The sequence below is a fragment of the Ovis canadensis genome, chromosome 14, assembly GCF_042477335.2.
Source record: "Ovis canadensis isolate MfBH-ARS-UI-01 breed Bighorn chromosome 14, ARS-UI_OviCan_v2, whole genome shotgun sequence".
Taxonomy (NCBI): domain Eukaryota; kingdom Metazoa; phylum Chordata; class Mammalia; order Artiodactyla; family Bovidae; genus Ovis; species Ovis canadensis.
Window position 1 is genome coordinate 79,600,596 of NC_091258.1, and position 7,740 is coordinate 79,608,335.

A 7,740-nucleotide genomic window follows, 5' to 3' on the forward strand; every position below is an offset into this window, starting at 1 on the left:
ATGGCTCAGCGGTTAAAAAATATACCTGCAATGCAAAAGACCCAGAAGACCCAGGTTCGATCCCTGGGTGGAGAAGATCCCTTGGAAGAGGAAATGGTAACTCACTCCAGTATTCTTGCTTGAAAAATCCCATGGACAGAGGAAGCCGGCAGGCTACAGTCCAAAGGGTTGCAGAGTCGGACAAGACTGAGGGAGTAAGCACAGAGTGGATTCATGCTACTGACAGGAAGCTCAGGCACCCTGGCCACAGGAAACAGTGTGAGAATGGAATTGTAGGAAGGAGGATGCCCCCCTACAGGGCCCCAAGATCGGGCTCTTGTCTAACACTCAGAAAAGAATTGTCCGAGGAGACACGTGCTGACCAAGCAAGAGATTTTATTGGGATAGGGCACCCGGGTGGAGAGCAGGAGGGTAAGGGAACCCAGGAGAACTGCTCTGCTGCGTGGCTTGCAGTCTTGGGTTTTATGGTGATGGGATTAATTTCCGGGTAGTCTTTGGCCAATCATTATAATTCAGAGTCTTTCCTGGTGGTGCACTTATCGCTCAGCCAAGATGGATGCTAGTGAGAGGGCTTCTGGGAAGTGGACGGGCACGCGGTGTCTCCTTTAGCCCTTTCCCGAACTCTTCCGATTGGTGGTGGCTTATTAGTTCCGTATTCCTGATGAGGATCTCCTGTTATAAAACAACTCATGCAAATGGTTACTAAGGTTCATGGCCAGGATGGGAGGTTTCAATCAGTGTGCTTCCCCTAACAACTCCTCCCTGAGAGACTTCATACTCAAGATACTTCTTGGGAATTGGGGTGGAGGTCTCTTTCTTCTGTAATTTCTTCCTGCTGTGCATGGGTGTACACCTGCCTAGCAGAGCAGAAGTCTCTCTCTACAAGATCTAAGTCAAGGTTTTGTTTTGTTTTGTTTTGCCTGAAACCAGCATTCACCCTTGTAATAACAGCAATTTAGTTTGAAACTGTGGGCTCCTCTCAGAGATGGAATAGACAGGGGCCAAACAGGAGACCTAACAGGTCATCTCTGGTCCCCGGAATCAGAAGGCAACATTTGGGGTGAGGGTTGCAGGGTTTGTGACCATTTTTGATTGGTTGGTGGTGAGGCAACAGAGCTGTGCTCCAGGAATCTTGCGTTCAGTCTGAAGTTACCATCCTCCACATGGGTGGGGGCTCAAAGACATTGTTATGTATATTTTTTTGAGTTGGAACCAGGACCCTGTCTTGAGGCCGAACCAACCTTTGATTGTTTCTCCTGTTTCTGTATCCCCTCCCTTCCCTGATTAGCAATTGTTTGAATCAGGGAAGGTCAAGGATGCTGAATGAAGCCTATATCCTACAGATAAGCAGTGGAGAACACAGAACAGATCTCTACTCCAGAGCCCCACAGAGTTCTGCTGCTGCTGCTGCTGCTAAGTCGCTTCAGTCATGTCTGACTCTGTGCAACCCCATAGACGGCAGCCCACTAGGCTCCCCCGTCCCTGGGATTCTCCAGGCAAGAACACTGGAGTGGGTTGCCATTTCCTTCTCCAATGCATGAAAGTGAAAGTGAAGTCGCTCAGTCGTGTTTGACTCTTAGCGACCCCATGGACTGCAGCCAACCAGGCTCCTCCATCCATGGGATTTTCCAGGCAAGAGTACTGGTGTGGGGTGCCACTGCCTTCTCCAACAGAGTTCTACTCAGTTTTAATTTAGGGAACCAACTATGACTGTCATAACTTCCTGTCAATATGGAGCATAGGACTGCCCCAGCTTGGAGTATAGACACTGAATTGGAAGTATCTCTGAGTTCCAAGTTCTAGATCTGAGTCTTGTAGGATTAAAATCTCAATCCCTTGGTCTGCCATTTTGGTGTAACAGACCCAATTAGAAGTAGTTGGAGGAGTGATAACTGGAATTTAGTAGACAAAATAAATCTCATTTCTTTTTAGAAGAATAGGCCTGAAACCCAGTCTGGACCTGGCACTTTGGGGAGACTCATAGCCAGGTAGCCAGTTGCCTAGTTTTATAAAAAGTAAGGTTGCAGTTACTAGCTTCCAGCAGACACTGTTTTGAGAATGGTGGCATTTAAGCCTGACACAACTCAGAAAACTGAACTGTTTAGCAATACAATGTCTAATTTGAAATTACACCCATAGTATCACCTAGTTATTTCCCAGGATGTCCGAACCATAGCTACTCTATTTTGACTTTTAATTGAACCTTCTCCTGAAAAGATCTAACTATCTGAAGGCCTATTCTGCCAGTTTTTCCCAGAGCACAGAGTGCCTTATTCCTGATTTTCACCCTGAACTTTCAGGGGTGCTGAAAGTCAGCAGCTGCAGTGGCCATGATTTAATCTTTGTAGATGTAGATGGCAAGTGTCAGTCTTCAGTTGGCAGAGCCCTTTTTTGCTCATAAACTTGACCATGATTTTGAGGGGGGGGGGGGGGCACTTCATGACCATTTTATCCCATGGTGCTGAGAATGTCCATTCTCAGGTTTGGCAAAAATTTTGTTGACAGGCCACTCAATGTGCTGTTACTGGACTAGGCCATGAAACAGTATCCAAAATTCTCTGGACCACCTGTCTGACCAGCCTCTTGGTCCAGGAAAACATTCCCTCTTGTTGCTTCTTCCCATATCTAGAGTTACACTGTTACCATCATCGATCTCATATGGGACTACATATTATTCTATTAGAGGCCTCACACACACATTTGACAGTGTAAGAAACAGCAATTTTGTAAAACAGGTGAAATACAAATAACATAGCCAGCAGTATTAGTAAAGTCACAAGTAAGACTTAAGTTAAAAGCTTCCATTAGATGTAGCCCAGTATATCTCAGGTCATCTGACTTAGTCGGCTCTATAGAATCTTTATCTTCCAGGGAAATTATATATTGGCACCGTCTATAAGGCACATAGCCCAGTTTTCTAATGTTACTAGACTGATTGTTCTTAGTATGATTTAATTGTTTCCAACACAGAGGAGACTTTAAACCTAAATTCCCATAGCCTGGTGTTATCTATATAAATCCATCCCATAATTGTGGGAGATTTTTTCCTCTTTTGCTGAAACCTTTCTTTTTGCTCTGATTGAGCTTGAGTAATAGAAAAAAGCTCAAATTTATGGCCAGAGTCAGAGCAGGCATTATTAATTGGCCCGATGAGGGGATCCCATCTAGTAATATCACAGTGACCTGAATATGACTATATACATATTTTTTTTTAAGTAAATTTTCTCAGGGCCAACCAGTTAGAGTCTTGTAGTAGAGAAATTTACCAAAGTAACCCAGAAATAGACACAGGTAATTGGCCACAAACCCAACAACTGAATTGATTTCTAAAACTAGCATAGAATCAGGCCTATGATAGAAAAGCATTTGATTTATATGCAAAGGTCTAAGAAGTCAAGAAAACATAAATGATCATACAAATCAGGCCCAGCATCTTGGGCAAGCTGTCTACCTCCGATGTCATCATCTTCTCATCCTGGTGTAGTGTAGTTTCTCCTGCTTGAGCATTATTTTAAGGCGAGATCAGGTCAGCTGTCTTCTCTATAGACCAATCCAGTGTAGGGGCCTTTGGAAGTGGGAATTAATTTAAGAGTTAATTTCCCTTCAGTTTCATTGTGCATAAGCTAGTTAAGAGTACCTGATAAAAAAAGTCCTTCCATCCAGGTTGGAGGCCGTCCCTTAAATTATGTCTTATTCCAGTCCTGGTTGCAGGTCATGAGGCATCTGATCTTCATCCAAAGATAGATTACTGAGATAAGCTTCAGAAACAAACTTTAAGAATTCAATTAAATTTTACATTAATATCACATATCTAAGAGATGAGTCTTACTAGATGCAGACCTCCATTAACAAATTGGGATTTAACATTTTTTGAAATATCTTTTTCTCCCTAAAGTTACCCTCATTTTTATCAAACATAACCAAATTAAGGCTAGTTTGTTCGCAAAATAAGTCTGTTCTCACTTATTTTGGTCTGATGATTTATATAACCATAATTGATTACAGAATTTTTATTTTGTTGAAACATTTATAGAGTCTCACTGAACTTTTAAAATAAACCAGGGCTGGGAAATTCACACCAAAGGCTTATCACAGATTTTGCCTAACAAATCTAGGTGAATTCTTCCCTTTTTAAGGTCTCAAACATTTCTTGAGATTTTTGTACCTGTGAGATAACCTTCCTAACTCATTTGATAAACTTACTAGAAACCTAAGAATTTCCAATTTTTGGAGGAGTCAGAGAGAAAATATAATTGTTTTGTTTATAACGTTTAATTTTACCAAAGTGTTGCCATAATTAGTTTGAGAGGAAGGTTCTCCCTACTCCCTGAAAACATAAGATTCAAACCCGTAATTTTTCAGATAGAAACCATAAAAGTTGTAAGCTTATTCGCTGGTTCATTCAGTCCTTTTGTTAACTTTTGTGAAGTCAGGTTTTCCATTAGAATACCAGGACATATCAGAGTGTTAAGAACTCCATATAATTTCTAGGATATCTGTATTAGTAATTTTACCATACATTATAACATGAGCGGATGTATTACTCATTTGATAATCTTTTCCATGTAATTTAACCAACCAAATAAACACAGTTTAATATCTCTCTTTGGGATGTTTCAGGGGCCCTCTGAAGCACCCAAAAGTTAGCTAGAGGTCAAAAGAACTTCAAAAGAATTCTATTTAGGAAGTTTTATCAAAATGATCAATTAAAAGGGTTTAGAACATTTGGTCACATTTAGTCAATGTTGGTGGGTGTATCACTTAGCCTGCTGATATGTCACAATAGGCCTGAATACCAAGGCTGAAGGTCTAGTGAAAGTCGGCTCCACCGTCTTGGACCTAATTGGCTGTAACCAGTTTTCTTATGGCTGTGTCATTTCTAACAAAATCCATTTATCTAACTGAAATCCAGTTTTAGAAAATCCTGATCATGCATAACTCTTTTTAGTATTTTTTCATACCTTTTCCTTTCTTTCTTTCTTTCTTTCTTTTTTTTTTTTTTGCTGAAAACACACTTCCTACTTTCCTTTAGCAACCAGGAACTAACTTTTATATTAGCATTTTATAGATGGGTGAGCATAAATACCAGCGATAATTTCTAAAACCCTTGCTTTCTTAGAATATTTTAGGAAGGCGCCAAACATTATTCATGTATAGTCCCAAATCTCTTTAGTTTCACTGTAAAAGGAAATTAGTGTTTAGTAGTAAATGTTTCAAAATCTTATTTTATTTGGAAATGACCTAACTATTCAATAGACTTCCAACACTTTGCACACTTGGCACAAACAACCCTTAGAAATTTAAGTTACACCAATCTGGAGAGACTATTTTAGACAGGTATTTCTAAAGAATAATTATTCTTAATAGAGTTTATATAAAAGCTCATAACTTATTTACATTTTTTAGAAGTTTCTTCACTTGAGGTAATTTCCTTGTTGACAAACTTGTAACAGATATAATATAATATGGCTGGATGGCATCACGGACTCGATGGATGTGAGTCTGAGTGAACTCCGGGAGATGGTGATGGACAGGGAGGCCTGGCGTGCTGTGATTCATGGGGTCACAAAGAGTCGGACACGACTGAGCGACTGAACTGAACTGAACTGAACTGAAACCTAGGTACAATGAAAATATTCTACTTAATGTTAATTACTCTAAGACATGTCTATATTAGATAGGTCAACAAACAAACATTAATATCAGGTATTTAATACTGAATATTTCCCAGTTCACATGAACCTGGAATTTATTGTTTAATTTAGAATTATTTTATTTGTAAGCGCTTACCTTTTTTTAAGCCAAATAAATAGAGCTCATTTACAAATTAACCTCAAAAATATTACCCAGAGACAAAGACATACCAAGACATACTCAGACAGACACAGTGCAAGATCTAGCTTCATTTTCTAAGTTTAGTCATGAATTAGATATAACAATATTAAATTTACTAGTTTATTTTTAAAAAGTTGAAATAAATAAAAAATTTTAAGTCTTTTTCCCTCAGTCTCAGGAGTTAGAGATGGTCTAGATAAGCGTTCCTGAGAGCCCTGGTCTCAAGGAACAGGGAAAGAAAATCAAGTTCTAACAAAATGGTGGCAGGTCTAAACCAAATGGTGGCCAGACAAAGCAAAATGGCCATCAAAAATCACAACACAGAACACAGAGTTAAAAGACACACACATAAACCTGGCAGTCCTCATCAGAAACTCCCTTAAATACAAGAATACAGTCTCTCAGAAAACCTCCTATAGAGACACAGAACTTCAGATCCAAGTACTAACATCAAAGATTTCAAAGGGAGGAAAGGAAACCAGGTTGAAAGAAGGGGGAGGAGGCGGGAGACAGGGGCAAAAGGGGTGGCCTTACAGACGTCTCCTGCCACCTGCAGATACCCAGGCATTATGGGACTTTACCCTGGGCCTCCAGAGAAGGGAGGACTGGAACTCGGCCCTACCAGAAATCAGACCAGACCAGAACCAGAATTCGAGTTCTCTGCCAAGAGGAGGTGATCAGTCTCCAATCCTCAGCTCAGGCTGAGGGCCCTTCGACCAGATTCCTGTGTCCAGGACCAGGAGACTAGAAAAATGGGGAAGGATAGGAAGGGTTAAGGAGAGGAGAGAGAGAGGGAAGGGGAGAGAGGTCAATAAAGTCTCTTGTTCTTTACCTGTCAGGGCACTCTGGCCAGTCGTCCATATCAGGAGGAGACCAAGGATGAAAGGGTCCCAGTTGCGGCCACTGGGTCTGGTCCATTGACAGGCAAGTTGGCCCCCGAGTGCCCCGAGTAGTTAGGATGTCAGTCTCAGCGAAAAAGAGTCCCCGCCAGGGTCACCATTTGTTGCAGGAAGGCGGACTCCTTCCAGGGCCCGAAACTGGGCTCTTGTCTAACGTTCAGAGATGAATTGTCTGAGGAGACACATGTGCTGACAAAGCAAGAGATTTTATTGGGAAAGGGCACCCAGGTGGAGAGCAGTAGGATAAGGGAACCCAGGAGAACTGCTCTGCCGCGTGGCTCGCAGTCTCGGGTTTTATGGTGATGGGATTAGTTTCTGGGTGGTCTTTGGCCAATCACCCTAATTCAGAGTCTTTCCTGGTGGCGCACGCATTGCTCAGCCAAGAGGGACGCTAGCGAGAGGGATTCTGGGAAGTGGACAGACACACAGTGTCTCCTTTAGCCCTTTCCCGAACTCTTACAATTGGTGGTGGCTTATTAGTTCCATATTCCTTATCAGGGTCTCCAGTCATAAAATAACTCATGCAAATGGTTACTAAGGTGCCTGGCCAGGGTGGGCGGTTCCGATCAGTGTGCTTCCCCTGACATATATGTATGGCTGAGTCCCTTCACTGTTCACCTGAAACTACCACAACATTGTTAATCAGTTACACCGTAAAACAAAATAAAAAGTTTAAAGTTTGGAAAAAGAAATAATTTTCTGGTTGTTACCAATGAGGTAGTATGTCACATGAGGCCCTCTCCATTCCCCTCAAAGGAAGACGAGGTAATCTCGCACCTAGACCCCTTCCATTCTCCATAGGTAGGTTATCTAAGCCTGAAAGCATCCTATTTATTAATGAATTCCTTTTCCTACTTTAAAAAACGTTTTCCTCTCTGTAGCCTTCAGAATTCCCCGTTGCTCACTAGAAGGGTTGATGATTTGTGATGATTTGTGAATCAATCAATAAAGACAATTAAACTTTTTAAATTTACCCAGTTGATTTTTTTTTTTTTTTCTTGCCAGT